The sequence below is a fragment of the Chelonia mydas genome, chromosome 2, assembly GCF_015237465.2.
Source record: "Chelonia mydas isolate rCheMyd1 chromosome 2, rCheMyd1.pri.v2, whole genome shotgun sequence".
NCBI classification, from domain to species: domain Eukaryota; kingdom Metazoa; phylum Chordata; order Testudines; family Cheloniidae; genus Chelonia; species Chelonia mydas.
Window position 1 is genome coordinate 110,781,918 of NC_057850.1, and position 23,351 is coordinate 110,805,268.

The following is a 23,351-nucleotide window of genomic DNA, read 5'->3' on the forward strand; positions in this document are numbered from 1 at the left end:
GCAGGACCAATCCCCAATTTTTGCCCCAGATCCCTAAATGGCCCCCTCAAGGATTGAAGTCACAACCCTGGGTTTAGCTGGCCAATGCTCAAAACACTGAGCTATCCCTCCCCCCAAAGAGATTTATCTCATTTTATCATCAGTCAGTTCCTTAATGAATTAAGCTAAATTGAGAAAAGACTGGTTTAAACTGGATTAAGAATGTCAACCTAAGGTTTTGCACCAGTTTAACTAAATCAGTTTTAAAATTGCACCGTTCGTTAAACCAGCACAACTTTGATTATAGACAAAACCCAAACTTAACACAGAGAACAATAAGGGGCAGATCTAAAAACTGATAGATTTTCTTTTAATGTTGATGGGGTTTGGATCAGAGAGGACCTGGCATTGCCCTTTTGCATTCCTTTCCAGAACTGTATCTATTCTCAGAAGAGTTGGCACTAAGTTTGCTAGTACAAATATGGTATGTTATGTTATAAATAAAGAAATGTAACTAATTAGGACTTTACTTTCATTTCTGTAGCCTTGTGAATGACATCTTTGCCTTCAGACATTCATATTTCTAGCTCGTTTCCAAGGGGAAAAAAGAAACAAGAAGTTTTTAATCGCAAAGGAAGCATTCTGTAGATGTATACTAGGCAACACAGAAATGCCCATTTCCTCTTTCCAGAGAAGTGACTGATTACACATTCATCACCAAGATGCTACTATCTTAACACCACTCATATGTGGGGAAGAGAGTGGGCAGCCCACCCAGTTATCTTTTGACGTATTTACTATTCACACAGCTTTCCCCAAATTACTCTTTCTTCCTTGATTTCTTTCATTTCAAGTCAATCCTGTTTATCTACAAAACATTCAGGATTGACAGGGTTTCATTATGATGAGTAGGTGGCATTTCCAAGGCTGGAAACAATGAGTAGTTTTTGCTGGACACAATGATCAACTATCAGTACATACAACGTGTGTGTGTGTGTGTGTGTGTGTGTGAATAAAACAGTGGAAACCAAGTATATAAAAACAAACCAGTGGAAACCAAGTATATAAAAACAAACCAGCTATTACAAATCCGTTGCCATTAGAAATTCACATTTCTCACTTTGCTGCACCCCACAGTAAACTGGAATTTCACAGCAACTTAATGAATAAAACCCAAATCCTTCATCTCCAAAAACACAGACCCAGTTCAGTTAAAGAAGAATCTCCATCGGCTCTCAGCAGTTTACGGCCTATGGTTCTGATTCTAACGAATAGAAGACAGAGGTACCCAAACACACTAGTCAGTTCATCACTATGAATTACATACATCTACTGTTTATTACTGGGTTGTAGGAAATATTCACAACTAACTCCTGTTGGGCACTTACAGCACGCTGCCTTGGAGTAAAGTAAGGTGTTGATTAATCACATACAATATAAACTACATTTTTATAAGAATGAAAGGGCTTCTTTTTGCCTTATCGACAAGTAGGATTATTTTCCCAAAGGATATTTCACAGCCCAAAGTATAAGAGTGCTCCAAGGTCTGAGAAATATGATCAAACTATGAGGGAACTGGGATGCAAACCAACCTCTAGGCAATATACAGAAAATAGCACTAAAGTGTAATTTAGCCACATACCAGCATATTTCCCTCATCTAACAATATGGGTTAAACTCAAGGAGCTCAGGGATTAAGCCTAATATGGACAGGATGAAGAAATATCAGCTCTTTTACCATTTAAGGACTGGAATCCCAATTTGAAAAAAAAGATGCTATCTACTGAGCTTGCCCAAGGTCATATGGGGCCCCTGCACCCACCCCAAGGTTGTAAAAATAATAGCTATTTAGGCCCTGATCCTGCAAAGTTATGCATGTGCTTAACTTTAAGTATGTGAGTTGTTCTATTGACTTCAAGCATAGCTTTACCCAGGTACTTAAGTGTTCGCAGGATTGGGGCTTGAAATTTGAAATTTCCTTTGATTCAGGTAGGAACCATGGCTTCCTATGTGTGTGGACAGGGCCTAGCACAATACAAATAATAAACAATGATGCAAGTCTTGCTTCCTAGTGAGAGGTACCTGGGAACCTGGAGGTAGGAACATCACATGGTTTGCAGGCACCTACGATCAACCCTGGGTAAATACAGGGCACTGAGTGTTAAACGGGAGCAAAGATGAAGCTCAGACCAGAGGCTTTAAGTGAAATTTATTAATATTATCTTACCTCAGCCTTTTATATTGCTGTCTGTCATAGCAGTGGCTGAGCACCTTCTATGTAAAACAGTTACAATAGTGAAGTCCTTAGTGGACTTCATGGAGTCTCTGGCACTTCTCCTTTTTTGGGGTGGGGGGGGGAGGGAGAGAGGGGGGAGTCCTTGGTTTTAGTCTCTAAGTCAAGTGCATTACTCCTAGGAAAGGTACTGGGATAGGTGTTGCCCTTCAGCTTAGCTACATCAGCGATGAGGTCCTCTGGGTAGGTTTGCATCAAATATTACTTAGGTCACAACCCATTCTCAGCAATGGCAACTGCAACACCTCCCAATGTTGGTGAAGGGATATACAGTCCATGCCTAGGAAAACCACAATACCCACTGTTGGAGCTCTCTTCCATAAGCACAAATAGAAAAAAAAGGACTTATTCTCCTCTTGAGAGGCAGTCACCTTCAGTGAGAGTTACTCACACACATGGAGTGCAGAATAAGCCTCTTGGTATCTCTTCCATGGCAGAAAACAATACAGTGGAGGTTTTATTCTTTTATTTTACTGTTTGAGAGAGGCAAATAACAGATTTGTGGGGAAGGAAAGACAGGGAGGGACAGAAAGGAAGAGATTAACCAAGGAAGAAGAAAAGAAGAAGGGGAAAGTCAAGAGGAGGAGACAGAAATACCAGGAATATGGTTGATTTTCAAAAGGAGTTTGTCCATCAGTTACTAGAGAGTGGATCACCAGGATAGGAATCAAAACTTCAGGATTGTCAAAACATGGAATAGGTATGAAGATTCAGAGCGAACATCCCAGAGGAAATAACTAGAGACAAAAAAAGAAATCAGACTCTTATATCACACTACACTGAAGGATCTGGTCAACTATTTTTCCCTCCCTAACGAGATTAAAAAGGACATTGATATTGCTCCATAAAACATATTACACGTGATGATAATGAACAAATGGAATAGCAGCCTTTGCTCAGTGCATGAACTTTGAAGCTGGGCTTTTCAAGACAGCCTGAAAGGAATTACTTGTCAACTGAACACATTTGGTCCGGAGTCCTTCAGATGCACCAAATACAGAACTTCAGTGCCATTTTTACTGCCACTTTGCAGATTCAAACCCCGCTTTAATGTATGGTATTTCCCATCTCCAGTATATTTATCCAAAACCCATTCTGGTAATTTCTCGCATAGTTTTGCTGGATCTGCATTCATTGTCCCTGTTGAGCACCTGTTTGTTTATAAGAAGAAGAAACAGAAAAAGTCATTCAATCACAGCACTGATATCTTCAGCTGGAAATAGGCCTCATATTATTAATATTCATTTTACAGAGAAGAAAGGGAGCACGTATTTTATGTGTTCCTGCTTTAACAAAAAGATCATGCCACTAGGTGGTGCTTTGCTCTAAAGTTTGCTATCAGGAGACAGGCAATATAGCAAATGTAGGCTGCTGCATTTGCATCAACAAGTTACCCATGGGATTAGCTTAGAACAACTCTGTCATTTCAGGTTTCAGAGGGGCAGCCGTGTTAGTCTGTATCAGCAAAAACAACCGGGAGTCCTTGTGGCACCTTAGAGACGAATACATTTCAAAAGCTTATGCCCAAATAAATGTGTTTGTCTCTAAGGTGCCACAAGGACTCCTGGTTTTTTTTCTGTCATTACAACCACCAGACATGCCCTTCCTGTGATAGCAGATGATAGGTGAGAACTTGAAGCAGCTGTGCCTTCCTAGCCTTTTTCACCAAGGTTGTGCTAGAAACGCCCCCCTCCTTTAGCCAAAGGAAACCTCTGCAACTAGAGAGCTCCTGCACATGGCCAGAGATCTACTGTATCGATTTAGGGCCTGACCCAAAGCCCACTCAGGTCAGATGGAAGGCTCCCTCCCATTGGCTTTCAGGGGCTTTGGATCAGGCCCTTACTCCTGAAAACAAGCAAAGATGATGGCAAACACCCAGCCCACTGTTTTTAAGTTAATGGAAGGGGAAAAAAACCATGTCAGCTAGAGAACTGGTATCAGTAACGAAACCTAACATGGATCATTCTCTCCACAGTGACAGACAGAGGGCCAGAGACAGCTGTAGAGGCTGGGCACCCCCTTTTCTCTTGCCTAGAGCCTGTTTTTGCCATTTGGGAGGCATGAGGGGGTTAAGAACTGGGCAGAAACTGCCCCAGGAAATACCCATAGTGCAAATGGTATCCCCAGATAGTATAAAGCTGCTGAAACTGCTTTGCACCCTCCCCATCTTAGTCCCCAGTGTAGGAGAAGAGAGAAGGCCTGGCTGGAACATGGTACTGGGGCCACTGCAGCCAGAGCATTAGCTAAGGCAGCCCTAAGTACAGGAATGCAGACTCAGAGTCTGGGTATTACACTGTAAAAGTGACGTGCTTTACACCATTGAGGAAGGAGAGTGGGACAGGTGAGTTCATAGCCTTTGGATAGTCACTTGCCAACCCTTCCCCCCTGTCATAAATATAAAGGGAAGGGTAAACACCTTTAAAATCCCTCCTGGCCAGAGGAAAAACCCTGTAAAGGGTTAAGAAGCTAGGATAACCTCGCTGGCACCTGACCAAAATGACCAATGAGGAGACAAGATACTTTCAAAGCCAGAGGGGGGGAGAAACAAAGGGTCTGTCTGTGTGATGCTTTTGCTGGGGACAGAACAGGAATGGAGTCTTAGAACTTAGTAAGTAATCTAGCTAGATATGCGTTAGATTATGATTTCTTTAAATGGCTGAGGAAATAAGCTGTGCTGAAAGAAATGGATATTCCTGTCTTTGTGTCTTTTTGTAACTTAAGGTTTTCCCTAGAGGGATTCTCTATGATTTGAATCTAATTACCCTGTAAGGTATTTACCATCCTGATTTTACAGAGGTGATTCTTTTTACTTCTATTAAAATTCTTCTTTTCAGAAACTGAATGCTTTTTCATTGTTCTTAAGATCCAAGGGTTTGGGTCTGTGGTCACCTATGCAAATTGGTGAGGATTTTTACCAAACCTTCCCCAGGAAGTGGGGTGCAAGTGTTGGGAGGATTTGGGGGGGAAAGACGTTTCCAAACAACTCTTTCCCAGTAACCCGGTTAAACGTTTGGTGGTGGCAGTGAAAGTCCATGGGCAAAGGGTAAAATAGTTTGTACCTTGGGGAAGTTTTAACCTAAGCTGGTAAAAGTAAGCTTAGGAGGTTTTCATGCAGGTCCCCACATCTGTACCCTAGAGTTCAGAGTGGGGAACGAACCTTGACACCCCCAATTACTCATGCCTATGTGTACGTACATGCACATGCACACAGGAGAGACAGCATAGGCCCCTGCTTTGAAACAAGCCATTTGTTACACTCTTACCCCAACATTTGCAAAGCATTTCATGGGCCCCCGGACATGTCACTGCCATCAAAGTCCTTGACAATCAACCACAGGGCTGAAACCCCAGACAGCTCTTTGAATATGTTCTCTTTGGGTTGGAAAGAACACAGCGCTCTGCCTGCCAACTAGGCAGAGCTATCTGTAAACACTGCAGCACCCCAAGACAAATTATGCTGGCTATAGTGTCCTCTGTTTGGTCAGACACAGACGTATTTGCACTTGGGATTCTCCCTTACCTCTTGGTGCGTTCATTGGGTCATCTGTTTTGGGAGCAGCTCTGAACAGCTCTGCAACAGAAGCATCAAGGAGGGAGAGGAAAGCCAGGAGAAAAAGGGTGATTGTGTCCCAAATGGAAGGATATGTGAGGAGAACCACCTCAAAAATTCATTCACAAGGCAGGATGTGTCCTGCACTGGTGAATATCTTCCGCGACTTGCACCGTTGTCCTGAATAGTCTAAAGGATTAGCTCTCAGATGTGTTCTCCAGCTGATCCCATGCTAAGATCTTTATGTGGATTTGGGCTGGCTTTCCTGCACCAAGTCCTTTGACCTAGTAATACTTCAGAAATGACCTGTTTCCTCTTCACCCTCCCATCCCTCCAGTTTTTTGGGTTTTTTTTAGTTCTTCTCCCACAACATTTTTAGAGAGTCTGCTGCAGCCTTTCCAATAGTTTTAGTAGTTAGGGGTCTGATCCTGACATCCTTACTCATATTGGTTGGTACCTTACTACACATGTACTTCCACTGAAGCCAGTGGGAGTAGTCACAGAGTAAGACACTGTAACTTGTGGGTAAGGGTGGGCAGACTGAGGCCCTGGATGTTTTAAAGGGATGTATACACAACTTAGTCCTTTAAAAATAAGCCTTTGGGTAACCATTTCCCTTCCTGTACCTTAATTTAACATTTGATCCATCAGAGTGGAGCGCCGATTGATCAGACGGTTCTAAAATTCACCCGGAATGAAAACGACACGCTGCTATCAGAGCTTGCAACCATTCTCTGTTAACAGCACTCACTCATATGCTTCCTGGGAGAATCAAGGAAGCTGCTGCCATAGGAGGCCTTATCTTGAAGATGGGAAGAAATCCCAGCAGTTACAGGTTTACTCTGAGGGCTACCTGTCCAGCCACACATCAAGTCTGAATAAAAACTAAGCACCCTGTTGTGGATCAGGAGGAGTATAACTCAAGGGACATTTTTGCTAGCCCTGAAGTGGCAGCCAGGGTGCATATATCTGACATATATCCACCTAAATCCACACACTCATTATAATCTTTTCAGTGGGAGGGAGCATTACCGATGCCTCAGCCAGTACAAGATGAGCCCACACCAGGTTCTCCCCCAAACAGTGATTTCTGCTATTCTCTCTTTTTCTTGGCCTTGGCTTCCCCTTTGTCTCCTCCATTACCATTTGCTGGAACAGGACAACTGCAGGAGACCCTTTAAACATCTGCACACCTACGCTGAGGATAAATATTTAGTTTTGGCTTATTGTCCCTGGACCTGGCTTCTCCATACTGCAGATGCACTTGCTGTCCCTTCCCAGATCATCACTGAGCCTGTCTGCAGGGGAAAGGTAGAGGCTTTGGCCTCCATTTAGAAAAGCACAGAAACACAAGCACACAAAAGTTAATGCAGCTTAAACATATGATACGTTACGCATGTGCTTAAATCCTTTTTTGAGTAGGGATGACAAACATGGGCTTGAATGCTTTCTTGAACTGAAGCCTTTGTTTATTGAATAGAATGCTTGCTTTAAACAACATCATGGACAGTTTAGACACAACAAATCCTGCATCTTGGCATCAGGTTAGATTAGACGACCCTTGGGATCCCTTCTAACCCTACGGTTCTATGAACCTTCAATCTGGCTGTTTCTAGGAGGGGAAGGAATCTGAACATTTTCTTAGCTTTCAACAAGAAAGGGGTGACATGCCCACCTCTCTTTGGGTGCTGTAGGTCACCCTCATTTTTGGAGGGATGTGGGGCTAAGTTTGATCTAGTCGGAAGGCACACAAAAATCTGAAAGCTGTGGATTGAGATGAAGAATGCATTGTTTGATAGTTAGCATATGATCATGTGACCCACAAACAGATAGATAGAGAAGAAGGGGAAAATCCATTGCCCATTGTAAAGTTATTTAACATTCAGCACCAGGGAACAGAGAGTATAGGGAGGAGTGGAATTATCTTGGTTCCTCCCCTCCCCCAACTCCTTTACAAATAGATCACTGCCAATTTCCTCTCCTCCAGGGCCTACAGATTTCTTAGCACAGCACAAAAGGTTGGTCCAGTTTAGCTTTATAAGTCAAACCTTGTCAGGATCACAAATTCTGAGCTGACCACTATCCCACACAGTAGCTCTGTGCTGTCTAAGAGAGTGAAGACAATATTACCTGGTACAGTTCTCACACTCCTATACAAATCTGTGAAGAAATACTCCTCAGATCTATAGCAATTACTCTGTAGAGCTTGTAAAAATTCTCTCAAGGCTTTGTTTTAATGAAGCATATCAAGTGTGATATATTATATATATTTATAATTAAAATTGCTGTATGAATAGTCAAAGAAAAGTTATGATCCACTCCTCATCTACTGTGTTGCCCAGAAGAAGTGATTTGTCTCATTTGGAAACCCCCAGTCTCCCACAACAAAACCCCCCAAACAAAAGAACAATCTTCCTTCCCAGCCTGTAGGAGAAATAGCTTAATTATACATTTCTGTTTGCTTGCGTGTGTGTGAGAGAGGAGGAGTGAGTGTGTGTGTTATGGTTGCCAACCCTCCAGGATTGCCCTGGAGTCTTCAGGAATGAAAGATATTAATCTTCAGTTAAAGATTATGTCATGTGATGAAACCCTCAGGAATATGTCCAGCCACAATTGGCAACCCGTGTGTGTGTGTAAGTGTGCTCTGTTATGGCAAACCCTCTGCAGTCTACCCAAGCAGAATCAGGCTAATTTAGGAAGGCAATAGCAAACTCACACTCATTTCCTGAGCAATACACACACTAACCAAATTAAACTGCATCAGATCTTTAAAGCTTGCTTAGCAAATGCAAAAAGGAATTAGTGAATGGAAGGAATCAGACGGGACAAGAGAGGAATCCAGACAGCATACAGGAAACCTGACACTTCAGCCCCAAAAGAGACCTGGACTCCAAACTCTAAGAACTTTATTGTGCGCAGCCTGCACAGGAGGTACAACAGAGAAAGAGGGGGTAACAAGGAGCCATCGCACTTTGCCTACTCTCCCAGAAGCCCGACGCAGTGGCAGCCTTTATGCTCCTTGGAGCATAGGGTCTACTTGAAGCCAATGAAACTTCCAGCCCTTACCTCCCATGGCCCTACGCTGGGGAAAGGGTGGCACATTGTCATGTTCTCTTGGCATTTCTGGTGGCCTTAGGCACCTCTCATTTACACTGGTGCAAGTCAGGAATAGCTCCACTGAAATCTATGGAGCCACACCATAAACTGATGTAAGTGAGAGGTGAATCGGACCCAAAGCTTCCAGTAATTCTTCAAGTATCAGGGGGTAGCCGTGTTAGTCTATATCCACAAAAACAATGAGGAGTCTGGTGGCACCTTAAAGACGAACAGATTTATTTGGGCATAATCTTTCGTGGGTAAAAAACCCCCCAAAACCCAGTTCTTCAGCAATTCTTGCTAAAGCAGTACAGTTCCACACCCTTCCTTACTGCAGGCTATGGTTTACTTGTGCCATTTTGCCCTAGACCTAATGCATAAAGTTTTCTAGCATTATGCCATTAGTAACAGAAAGGAGACACAGAGGACAAGGAGTTCTCTCTAGAGGGAAAATCTGGGACCTGAATTCTAAACTCACTTTTCAACTTGAGCAAAAGCTTGCTTCTCGCTTGGATGCTTCCGGGCTTGAGTTCTGGAAATGTTTAAATGTATATCCCAAATGTTCACACTCCTCCAGCAACTCAATGGATTTAGTGGTAATGACTGGCCTCAGAGCAGCTGTTAGTTTGGTTTTCAGCGCGTCAGAGGATCTTATGAAAACAGTAAATTTCCGTAAGAAGTGCTACTGCAGCATTTTTTAAGAGGGAAGTTCTGCTAGGCTGGTTGGATGATAGCAACACATTTGGATACTTGAAAGACCTGGGTATTTGGAAACAAACAGGGGATGCTCAGCTCCAGGCAAAGCTAGAGCACCCACTGAGAGGGGAATTAATGCTCACACAGTTCCTCAAACATTACTAGTACTAATTCAAACATTCCCCATTGTACGTGGGATTTTACTAAAGCAAACGTAGAGAGAGTCCATCTCGGACCCTCGCTCTTTGTAAATTGTTCATGTATCTCTTTAACAATCAGAGGGCTAAGGAGTTTCCCCCCCCCCCCTTCATCTAAATATAAAACGAATGTTTCAGACACCTCCCCATTTTTTCCCCTGGGCACACACTCCTGAATTCACACTGCTGTCAAATTAATTTGCATCACCAAAATTACGCCTCAGTTGAATTTGTTAACGTGTTGCTGGCTGTTTTTATCTTTCATATAAATATGAATCTGTTTGTAAGCACGGAGCTCGGTAATTATGAGCTCCTTCAATGAGGCTTAAATAGCTGGCAACTGAAAATTGTAAATTATAGGCCCTGATGTTCTCCTAGCAATTTGAATTTAGTGCACAAAAGGAAGCTCCCACTTTCTGCTGAGCTTGTGAGAAATAGTTAGCTTTGTATTTCTGGTGAATAGGGTAATTGGGACCATTGTAGCTTTTTTCTCTTCTGAAAAAATGCTGGTCAAAATTTTGATTTTCTTAAAAGGTTTACAAGCCCTGGGAGCGACAATGCCTAAAGTTTTGTTTTGTTTTGTTATGTTGATAAAGAGCGAGGAACATACAAGGGCACCTATTCTTTACTCCAAGCACCTTCGACATGATTCAGGATAGAATGTAATGACTTTCACCATTCCTACAGTGCCAACAATTCCCCCGACTGCATCCCTCCTGACCCCAAATGAGACATAGATAGGCATAATAACGATTGACCCAATTCCCACTTCTTTCTGCTACTAACCACTCTGATGGGGCTTGATCTTGCAGGCTACTGATCAGTCTGAAGCTGATCTGCCAAAGCACTTAAGTATATGCATAACCAAAAAGACAGGATGCCCTGCTAAAAGAATATGCTTTAGCTCAACCACAAGTTATGACCCAGCAATCACTGGGTGAAATTCTGTGTAATATGTTAGGCAGGAGGTCAGACTAGATGATGATAATGGTCCTCTCTGGACTTAATAGCTATGAATCTTAATTGAGCATGTGAATAGTCCCATTGACTTCAGTGATGCCAATGAGACTTCATTGGGAGTACTCACGTGCATAAGTCAAATTAAGCCTGTACTCAAGTGCTTTGCTGAGTTAGAGTCAGAGTGCTTAGCATCTTGCAGTACTGAGCTCGGAATTCTCCCTGCTCTCCAAGAAGTTCAGGAAACAAACGTGCCTGAAACATAGACACATTTTGGGCTATTTGGACCAATGGGAGGGGAGAGGTCCAAATTCAAGGGGCCCTCACGCACGCTGAGAAAATAAAAAACAAAATAGAACATTGTTGTGGGAAGTTCAAAGCTTCCATGTCCTGAATTTGCTTTTAACTGCATAACCATAACCTTCAATTGAAGCAGAGTTTTGCATTGAATATAAAATGAAGCCAAGCGATTATTAATCATGCTTCCTGTGATCACATAGTACGTAAAACACAGAGTGTGAAACACGGTCTAATTCCTAACTTGGGAGAATTCTCCAAATAGCATTTGGCACTTAATGAAGTAGATAGGAGAGTGGGTAGCCGGAAAACAGATTCACCCCACACATATCGTTAATGCTCACCTGTGATTGAGCCAGGGAGAGATACAGCTAAATAGCTATTCAGACAAAAATACGATCTGAATAGCTGAGCTATAATAAGAGTTCTCCAAATAGCATATATGATGCTATTATTTTTCCACAGAGCATTCTTTGAGTTCAGGGTAGGTTTATTTTTTTAAATGTCTGTAGAAAAGCTTAGTAAAAATCTTGCTTATGTTGATGAGGTTCCTCCCAGGAACTTCAAGCACAAATAGTAATATTCCCTCAAATAATTCACCCCCCCCCCAAATAAAATGCAGAAAAGGAGGGCAATAATCAAAGCAAGGAAGAATACTTTTTAAAAGCATTTCTTCATGCTGATATACAGCTAGTGCAGTTAACAAAATAAACACAGGATGACTTAGGGAAGAGAAGGAAATAGCAGTTGAAAATAGAATCTTTTAGCAAGAAGAATTTTGCTAAGCTTTCTGAACATAAGAAACAAATGAGCGTTAGAGGGAAGAGGAGGAGGAGAATGGGAAGGCCATTGTGGGTGGTCTCCTTTTAGAGAGTTAGCATTTGGATTCCAGGATATTTTTTCCTTCTAAGGTTCTGTTGCCCCTTTAGTCTGAGCAGTTAGCCAATAGTCAGGGACTTGCAGGTTTGTTTCCATTAGGATGAGAAAGTGAAGATCTGAGTGAGGCGTATTCTTGGTTTAAACTTGTTAATTTACAAATTATGTACACAACATCCCATTTCCCTGAACACTGTAGAGACATGTAACAGCAGGCAGGTTCTTTGCTAAGAAATCCCCTAGCCTGCCACTCCAGCGAGCTCTGAGCCCAAGAAGCCCTGTCCCTTTGCTTTCTCTCAGGGTCACAGTCACAGCACCTTTACCTGCCTTTCTGGTTCCAACCCACACAGGTAGCAATCAATATCCCAGTCCCTGTGTCTGCAATCAGGGAAATTCCTCAGTCCACAGGGCTTGGCTCTGCCATAGCACGCAGCCTCATTCCTCAGGTAGTGGGCCCCACTGTTTGCAACTCTTTTTACTACACAAAGGGGCTTGTTGATTCCTTCTGTTGATCCTGAAAGAGTGCTTGGCACACTCATTGGCGTTAAAGAGGTCTGGGATTGGCTTTAGATCCAAGATCACCCCTTGCCGGTAGTCATTAGCATCTTGCAGCACAACAGGTCATATCTGTCATCATGCACAGCTAATTAGAATACAGTATTAAAGTGAGGCATGTGTGACTGCGCTCTCCTCTGCAAACTGGGGCAAATGTTGCTCCCTTGGTCTCTGTCTCATGACTTGTCTCATTAGGCCCTGACTCTGCAAAGACTCATGCATGTGCTTAACTTTTGGCACTGTGAGTAGTCCTCTGAGCTTCAAGTAAAGCTGTGATTATCATTTGGAATGTACTGGCTGTTGTCCCCCCGTGGTTCTCACAGAGATTCCTCCAATGGGACTACTTGTAGTAGGTAAAGTTAAGTACGCGCATAAGTCATGGCAGGTTTGGAAGCTTGGACTTTTTGGGCAGGGACTGTCTTTTACTGTGTGTACCTAAAACACTCAGCACAATCGGGCTCCAATCTCAGCTGAGTAGAGAGGTGCTACTGTAGAAAGAGCGTAAGTAATATAATTACTCAAGACCAGCAATTGCTTGGTGCCTGGCATCGTCATCCTCAGTCCACAGCCTAAGTCCGCTCCATTCCCTCCAGCCATATGACAGGAGGATGAGGCCTTGTCCTTATGGTAACTACCTTGCTTCAGGCCCTGTAAATTCATAGATTTTAAAGCCAGAAGGGACCATTATAACCATATAGTCTGACCTCCTGCATAACACAGGCCATAGAACCTCGCCCAATAATTTCTGTTTGAGCTATCTGTTATTTTTTGTAAAAAGAAAAGGAGTACTTGTGGCACCTTAGAGACTATACCCAGACTTCAAGTGAGGAAGAAGCCACCACATCTCCAGCTAGGTTGTTACAATGGCTAATTCCCCTCATTGTTATTCTTTTGGGGGTCAAAATTTCAATAAGAAATGTTGACGTTTTAAATTTAGAACAATTTCATCCAGTCCTAGCTCTGGCCCATAGTAAAGTCCACCCAGGTCTGTGACAGTGCAGTGCTTTAGAGCTTTCTTTTCTCTGGCTGCAGATGCCTCCAGGGACCAGCAGAAGGTGTCTGCAAAAGGCAGTATAGGTGGAGGGGTTTATTACACTGCATGACTCCTCAGCACGGGAAGGATAGGGCAATGTGCTCCACTGTGCTGGAGGTGAAGGGAGATGTGCCCAGCTCCTGCTACACCCGCTCCTCCCCCCAGCGCAGTTTCCATCCTCCCTTCCCACTGAGAAGCCTATGTGTGGTTGGGGTTGAGCAGGGGTAAAATGTTGTGGATGCAGCTGTACCTACCTTTCATAAGGTAGGGAGGAAATCTACGCCTGACTAGCCCTCTCTATGTGTGGATCGCAGGGCATGATCTAGGCTTTCATGAGTCTCTCTACTCCAGAACATTTAAACTGTGGCTTTAGATCACACCTCTCTACGCTGATGCACCAAAGCTAATTATTTGCACTTAATCTAGCCAATATATTTTCCAAGCTGCGAACCCAGCAGGGGAGCGTGTGGCAAGGAGCCAAGCTAGAGCTGTAAGAGACTGCAGAGCCAGTGCACATATGTGAGGTCCATCGGATCTGTGGGACAGAGCCCTGTTTTCTTTTGTTGATGGGGGAACAATCCCTCCTTGGAAGGATCAGAGGATACCTCTAGCAGAGTTCCTTATGTGGGCACCACTAGGTAAGGTAGCGAGTAGGATCTCTGTTGCTCTTTCAGCTGCTCTGCTAGTTTATACCATAAATTATTCTTTCAACCTCCATCACTTACTGTTTTTCAATTTCAAATCCCTACAACCCCAAAGTTTCCCTGGCTTTATTACTTCCAAACCTCACCAGATATGTTGGATCTAACTTGTGACAGCCACTGGTAAAATCATAGGTTGAATTTGTGTTGCTCTAAAATAAAATAATTTATAATTTTCCATTCATCGGTATCAAAACACTTACAAATGTGGGTAAGTATCATTATTCCCATTTTACAGATGGCCAAACTGAGGCACAGAGCGCTTAAGTAGCTTAACCAGTGTCACACCAGAGAGCCAGTAGTAGCAGAAGCAGGAGTAGAATCCTAGTTTCTTCACTCTGAGCCCCATGTTCTACGAGAACTGAGTACAACGGCTGTCTCACAGAGAGAGTGTCTAAGGGGCTAGAAATGAACCAAACTAGCAATGCAGCGTTTTCAAGGACTGTCAGTGCTCCCACTAAATAGCTTTATTTTCCAAGGATTTTATAACATACCAAAGACAATGGCTTGGTCCTTTAACCCGACCAAAAGCAAAATACTGAGAGCTCCGAATGGTTTCTCTTTAACATCTCACATGGGAAAAGGCTAATTTTCAGAACCAAAATGTGGCACATTTTTAGACTGAAATTTCAGTACCTTTGCAGGGCACACAGCTTTTAAGCTTTATATGTACTAACATTTAAAGACCAATTACAAGACTGGAATTTGATCAATGACTCTTGAAAAGCCAAGTTTTCCCATCAGATATACTGTGTATATACTTCCCACTCTATTCCATAGCAGCGGTGAATATATATTGCTGGAATTGGGGGTGAACAGAAGACAGGACAGAATCTAACCCATTGTTTACAACCAATTTAGCTCACATAGGATATTTTCTATTTCCTTTTCTTCATAGGGCCTGCATGCAGCAATACATCAGAGAAGCTTCTACAACCACTGATTCTGGGGCTTATTTATGTTTCCAGATTTGTGTCTTCTTTCAGTGATTTTTGTTTGTTTGCTCTTTGTACTCTACACCTGGGAAAGCTGCAAAGGGATATGCTGGGATGTCCTTCTGTAGCTGCTTCATATGCAAAGCTTGTACTTCCTCCTTGCTTCAGAGTAAAACTAACTGGTAGTCAGTTTCCCTTTGTAGCCAGCATTGCGGGAAACATATTTGCTTTGGGAGTTGCCTATTAGGGATAGATGGACACAGCACAGCCAGACTGTATTTGGGGAAGTTTCTATAGAGATAATAACCACATCAAGAAAGAAGGCACAGGCAAACAGATTTTGCTTCCTCTTTTGTTAGTACTATGCATATCTGTACCCTGTGTGAGCAACTGATTGCAGTAATGAGATGCAGCCAGCAGTAACAAAATGGGCTGGCTAGACATGGTCAATAGTACTCTAGTAGCAGGTAATCAGTAAGAATTCAGCACAAGCAGAAACATGTAGAAAATAGGCAATATGGGACCTCAGATAATTAAATTCAAATCTAGGCAACAGTCAACCCCTGCAGCAGTGACACTAAGGTCTATCCATCATCCACTGTTGTGTTTAAGATTGTGTATATGAAGAATGAAAGACTTGGTTGTCTCTGAACCCAAACTAAAAAGCATGAATAACAACACCTGTAAACCTGACACGCCAATATTAATCCCAGCAGCAGCCAGCAATACAAGTAGCTGAGCTCAGGCTGATAGTGCAAACAGTGCGATAGCTGCTCTATCAGTAAAAACCCTATATTGTGTGTTGTTGCATGCAATCTGTGTGCCTGCCTCACCCCCTTCTAGTGTTGCTTTTTCCTCTAAATTAATGCTGCAGCTAATGAGATACTGGCTCTTTCCCACTCCATTTCCTTGTTCTACCCACAATACCCCATTACACAAACCCCACTCCCTTCCTGCTCTGTAAACCCAGCATTTATCTGTTCTCTGGCCAATCAGCATTTATTAGGCATTAGTTCCTGTTCCCTCTGGCCCACTGAGATTGCAGAAATACTTTTTTTCCACACTGCTCCCACCTCCCATTTGGTTTGACTGCTAACTCCTCCGTAAGAAGAAGGATTTGTCAGGAAGACATCATATGGACAACAGTAATGCTATAGTTTTCATCCCACGGCTAGATCCTGGTGATACTAATTTACCTAATAACAGCTATCTGGAGGGCCACACCCCAAGCACAGAGAAGGGTGAGGAATAGACACAGAGAAATGAAATGGTCGACAGGAAAGCAGGCATGACTGAAAAGATGCCCATGTACTCTCCCAGAGCTTCAGAAAACCAGCTGCTGGATACCGTGTGATGGGGCGACTGTATAGACAGATACTGATTTTTTTAAATTAAAAAACAGCACCACCTGTGTGACACAAGCACTAATTGCCACAGTCCCACACAGCCCAATCTTCTTACTTTCCTCATTACTTTCTTTCATCCAATTAATCTTTTCAGTTATGCCTGCTTTCCAGTCGACCATTTCATTTCTCCGTGTCTATTCCTCACCTTTCTCTGTGCTTGGGGTGTGGCCCTCTAGATAGCTGTTATTAGGTAAATTAGTATCATCAAGACATAGCAGTGGGAATGAAAACTACAGCATTATTCTTCATATGGTGTCTCGCTCTTTATTAACGTTGACCAATTTTATGGGCCACTTTCTCCTAATACCTTACATGAGTGTGTGTATATATATAATTGTCTGGTTATACTTTTTAATAATTGTGCCATTATTTCAGGTGTTCCTACTAACAAATTCTGCAGGCCAAATTAGCCCAGAGTTGTGTGCAATTCTGTCTTCAAATTTTCTCCTACAACCAATTGCTTTCAAGGTAATTATTATACAGGTGTAGCTTAGATAACTCTGAGGTTGTTCTATAGAACTCATTACCATAGTGTCTATGGGATACTGATAGAACAGAATCCATAGCTTTTGGCTCAGCAGTGCTATCTTGAGGTCCAACTGAGAGGTTTATTTTTATCTGTAATATCTATGTTAGGAGATTTCCCCTCATGATGTAGATAGATATGTCATGAGAGATATGTAGCACCTGGGAGGACAGCCTTGGGGTGGGGGAGAGAGGATGGCTCTGTAATGATCCTGCGAATCAGTATTTATGTAAATCCCTCAACTTCACACGGACTCCCGCTGGGCTGGTGCTACCTACTAGGAAAAGGGGCCTTTGACACGAGGGCTTCCCTGCTCTATAAGGCTTGTTTCTAGCTCCGCAGCTCGCTGCTACATTCCCTAGTGCAGTGGAACCTGGCTGGCTGCTTTACCCCATGTTCTCTAGTACTACTTTGCTGGGTGAATTTGCTGAGGGGTCACAAGAACAAGACTGTGAGGGTAGTTGGACTGTACCTACTCTGGTGGGGATATATAAGGCTTCATGTGAAATTGGATTAGCACATAAAGTTAGATTGTGTGACAAAGCTTTATGTTCTAATTTCTTTGAATCTCCCAAGGAAAAAAAATCCCTTGTCAAACTCCTCTTATATCATTTGGGTAAAATTACAGTACTCTCAGATTAATTACAGAGCTTTTAATAAAGCCCTCCTCTTATTCTGCTGTTAAAATGCAACAGAAAATGGTGTCTGTTTTGACCTTATTCTGAGCCTGTTAAAGTGACTTTTCCAGCAGACCCCAATTTGCCACATTTTATTTGTCTTTTAATTTTATTTATGGACAGAACAAGGAGGCTGGTAATGTGTTTCTTGATGTTCCTTTTGGAAGTGTGAACTGTACCCCTTCCTTCCATCAATCTGCAGTCAGCTGATGAAGCTGCTTTACAAAATGCTATTGACTGTTGCTATGAGCAATTAGTCAAAATAGCAAGTCAGCTTCAAACAGAAAGATTACAGATTCCCTCCATGTGTTAGGAAAAGCACATTAGTAGGATTAAGTCTGGCCAGCTGACACAAGCCTTACATCCCCGGCAGACATCTGGGTTAATGATGCACAACTGCAAATGCATCAACCATTGAGCTGCACGAAGGAGCAACCTCAGGTTAAAAAAAAAAAAAAAAAAAAAAAAGCACTTCCCTCTGTCATTAATAATTGTGAAACACCCACACAGCTTTTCTAGATTTCCGCCCTGGTTCAGGATGTCCTTAAACATCCATGGGTAAAATGCTGGCCCCATTGAATGCAATGGGAGTTGTGCCACTGATTTCAGTAGGGCCAAGATTTCACCCCATTTCTGATGTAATCAATTAGTTAAAAGCAACCCCCCCCAACCCCTCTTCCCATAGGGAAGTGGTTTTCAAACTGGGGAACGGCGTCAGGGGCGTATGTGAGAAAAATCCTGTAATGGCGAACAGCGTGCTTTATTTAGTACAGAGGTTTTCGACCTGTGGGGCACCACCCCCAGCGAAGCACGGAGGAGCGTTTGGGAGGGCGAGCGGCCATGCCAGGCTGCTCGGGCCAGCCCTGTGTGGCAGGGCTGAGGAGAGAGCGTCACCTCAGCAACCCACCCAGCCTCCCTGAGCCCCTGCCTTGGAGTTAACATTTTTTGGTTGCCTTCCCGCCAGACAGGCTGGGTGGTCCACTGAGATGAGTCTGGGTGGAGATGGTGTGCCCTCCCTGAGCCCCGCGTTGGGCTGGCCCAAGCCACCTGGCATCACTGCTCACCCCCGTGTAAGGGGACTGTTGTCCCCTTACTAAAACTCAGTGGGGGTGTTTTGGTTGCCTAGCTCCCAGTACCAAAGAAAGGGGAAGGGTCGATGGGAACTCAGAACCCTGAGACTGACAGTCCCCGGGGCAATGGGGAGAGGCCAATGCTCCAGGTCAGCCTGATTGACGGGGGGGGGGGGGTGAGAGGGGCAGGCTAATGAGGGAGTCAGGAGGTCCCATCCTCCGTGTGAGCTGGAATTGCCTGGGTCAGACAGAGTATGGCCGAGCTAAGGAGAGAGCAGAGCCGTGCCAGCCAGAGGGGCCAGAGAAGCAGCCCAGGAAGCCAGTCGCTGCAGGGAGCAGAGTCACAGAAGCAGCCCAGAGAGCAGACCTGCGCTGGGAGGAGAGCTGCAGCAACCAGAGAAGCAGCCCAGGGTGCTGGAGGCAGAGTGGAGCCAGAGCTGGAGCAGTCCGGAGCCAGGTGCGGTGAGCAGCTGGGGAGTGCGAGGGGGGACCCCGGGCCATGGGCCCAGCGCAGGGAGACGCTCCCAGCCAAGATGCCTTGCAGGCCAGACTTGGAGGGGGTTGGGGCAACGCTGGGAAGAAGGGTCCTTCCAGCGAGAGCCTGAGGGCGTGTGGCCCCCGCCAGAGCAAATGTCCGACCTGCAGCCTCCCTGCAGCACAGCCACGGCCTGAGGAGGCGGCCTGGGACTTGTGAGGAACAGACGAAATGTCCCTGACATTCCAGAGATGCTGGTTGTGATGTCCCCATGCCACAGAGCGGGGTGACGTGTTTTCCTTTAACCTTTCCCATTTTTTCCTTATTTTTTTAATTGATTGCTGTTTAATAAATTGTATTTGCTTTGAACTGTATGTAATGATCAGTGGGGTAGGGAAGTGTTCAGTGCACAGAGAGTACCCCGGAGTGGGGACACCCTAGCCCTGTCCTAAGTGACCACGATAAGGTTGAGGGTTGAGCCCCCCAGGAATCCTGGGCCCAGCCTTGTTGGGGTTACGAGGACTCTGCCAGACAGGAGAGTGGAAGGGGAGCCTTCAAGGTCAGGCAGGCCTCAGGGTAAAGGAAGTGGGAGTGAGGACTGAGATCCTTTCGCTAGCCTATTTCACAGGAGTAGTGTATAAGCCAGGAAAGTTCCCCACAATAGCGGGACCATTCCCCCGCTTACATCTGGAAACTGTTACTAAAGGGAAGACAGAAATTGCGTGCGGGACGGGAGATGCAACACTACATGCCGCCTCCCTCCCCCCCGTATTGTCTCTGCCTCTCTCAATACAGGAACACCTGTACTACGTTATTTGGAAAGGCGTATGTAGCCTAAAAAGTTTGAAATCCCTTCTTTCAGTGTATCAGACCATACTGGAAACTTACTACATCATTTCTGTAAGAAATTATAGAATAATGTAGCCCTGTGTACGCTAGACTTTCCCCCCTGATATTTCACACCTTTGGTTCTGCTGCTCTAGGTTCTGATTCACCACTCCAATATTCCAATTTCATGCTGGTGAAAACTTGTCACCTTGGCATAAAACTCCTGTAATCGACTGGTGAATCAGGCCCCTTGGGGAGATAAGGAACCGGGGAGCTGCTGCTATTTCTGCTTCTCTGCAGGGTCAGATGACACAATGCTTAAAATACCAGTGGCTGTCAATCTGTTGCCCACACTAGTGCTCCCACCCGTTGTAGCAATGACAGGCAATTTTAGGGAGAGAGAGAGTCTTCCTACACGTGCATATACTCATAGGTTTAGCAGAAAATCACACAATCATAGGATGTGATAAATTTCATAATTTTTCCCTCTTCTGAAAAGGTTTTTCTTAAAGATTCCAACACTTGGGATTTTTTATCGGTAATGCATTGCTAATCTCACTAGTCTTTCTGTAATTAATATGTTTTTTCAAAAAATGGCAGCAGTACCTTGGATTATTAAAAATAAAAAAATGTTTCCATTTTTGTTTCCCTCAGCACTGAACAACAAAGAGAGACTGGTAGGATTATCTTTCTGGCTTCTATATGACAGCCAAAAGCTTTAGGAGTGTAACACTGCAGGAAATTTTACATCAAAAGTGCTTCCAACGTGTTTATTTCAATTTTAATATTTTTGCAGAAGCTAAACTTTGAGCCCCACTCTTTTGACATTCATTTAAATCACTTGCATAAGGAGTGAACTTTCTCTAAAACACTTAAACTATAATCTTGATAGAAATGAAACTAATGCATCTCTAGAACATAGTCGCAATCTTGCAAAGACTTCTGCGTATATTTAACTTTGTGCCCATTGATTTTACTGGAAATATTTGTGTCATATTGAGTTTTCTCCACTGATTTCAAGGGGACGACTTAAGCTCTGGAGCCTAAATTTGTAAAAATGTGGTTGCTTGTTATATATTAAACTCTTATGGTGGTAGGCTAGTAATGATGAGTAAATGACAGCCTGTGACAGGCACCTACAAGCTCAGAGATCAGGACATCTTTCTTCTTACTGTATGAGCTTAATGATAGAAAAAGTTCAGTTCTCTGAGCCCTCACTCAATTATTTGCAATTACTGGAGGAAAATTATCTTGATGTTGGGAAAAACAATGTGTTGCTCAAATACTTTTTTATCAATAGTTAGAGGGAGCAATCTAAACATACTGTCTAATGTACTTCAGCCCATGTGGCTCTTATTTTTAGTATATAAGAATTATAAGAAATCCACAAAAGCTAGTACCTGAATGAACGTAAATGCTATTTTTTAGAAGAAAAAATAGTTTAACATCCCAAAGCACTAATCCCACGTGCAATTTTCAAGATCAAACTTTCCTTGAAGAAAATTGTTCAACCAGTTATTCATTCAATTATCTGATAAGACCTAAATTCATCGATTTCATAAATTTGAAGGGGAGAAGGAACAATAATAGTCTAGTGTTTCTCAAACTGGGGTCTGCGGACTGCTGGGGGTCCCCAAAAGGTATCCCTGGGGGTCCACAGGTCCCTCTGATCAACTCCTCCCCCATCCCTCCCAGCACCTCCTGCACGCTAAAAGTGCGGCGGCACAGTGGGGCTAAGGCAGGCTTCCTACCTGCCCTGGCTCCGTGCCATTCCCAGAAGCAGTGGCACATCCCTGTGGCCCCTGGGGGGAGGCAGGAGGTCTCCGCACACTGCCCCCCTGCACTGAGCACAGACTCCGCAGCTCCCATTGGCAGGAACTGTGAGGGGCAGCACCTGCAGGCAGGGGTAGTGCAAGTGCATGGAGACCCCAGGCCCCCTGCCTAGGAGCCGCTGCCAGAAGGATGTGCACCAAAATCCCTCCATCCCAGAGCCCAAGCCCCCTTCTACACCCCTGCCCAAGCCCAGAGTCTGCACCCAAACTCCCTCCCAGAGCCTGCACGAATCACCCCCTCCTACACCCCAATTCCCTGTCCCAGCCCAGAGCTCTCACCCACTCCTGCACCTAAACTCCCACCCAGAGCTCGCACCCCAAGCCCGCTCCTGCACCCAAACTCCCTCCAATAGCCTGCACCCCCTCCCGCACCCAAACTCCCTGTCCCAGCCTGGTGAAAGTGAGTGAGAGTGGGGGGGGAGCGAGCGACATAGGGAGGAGGGATGGAGTGAGTGGGGGCGGGGTGGGGCCTCAAAGAAGAGAAGGGGCAGGAGCATGGCCTTTGGGAAGGAGGCAGGGCAGGTGCTGAGCGGGGTTGGGGACTGCGGGGTCCCTGAAAATTTTTAAATCAAAATGGGGGTCCTTGAGTTGCTAAAGTTTGCGAACTGCTGGTCTCATGGCCTGAAGTTTCAGCATTTCAGTGTTAGAAATTGAAAAAGAAAACTATAACCTAGAACAATGAAATGGAAGATCCACAAAAATCTAGAACAATGAAATGGAAGATCTATAAAAATCTAAAAAATAGAATGTACATAACCTTCTGTAATAGATTAACAAGAAGTCATGTCTGATACTCTTATTTCCCTATTTTCATATTTGAACAAAATATGGAAATTTAGAGAAGTATGCAGGACTAACACTTAAAACCATAGGGTCAGATCCGCAAATAGCATAAATTATTTTGATCAATTTATACCAGCTGAAGATCTGACCCACAGTTTACCCCAAACATTAGAATAAGTTAATGTGTAAAACTGGAATTACTCAAGAAAAGTTAATTTGTAAAAGATTCCAGGTAAAATAATTTTTTCCTATGTGGTTGTTTTTGGTCTGTGGCATTATTATGGAAATAAATCTTCAGCACAACCAGAGGGAGAGAAACTGGCCTGCAACATTTTTTGCCCTCTCTAATCTGCTGAGACAGTTGATGTCTTCATAGCTGAAGTATGCTAGAGCTTTGCTCTAGGTTAAGGAATATACTATGAGGCACTGCTGGTACAGGGAAACCATGACTTCTAAAGAGAAACCAATGAGTAAGGCCACAAGTACTAGACTGGTGTATCTGAGACTCCTAAAGATGGATGATGATCAAGCAGACAGCCCTATGGGTTACTATAGGTAAGGAGAATAAAAGATGTGGGAGAGAGACCAT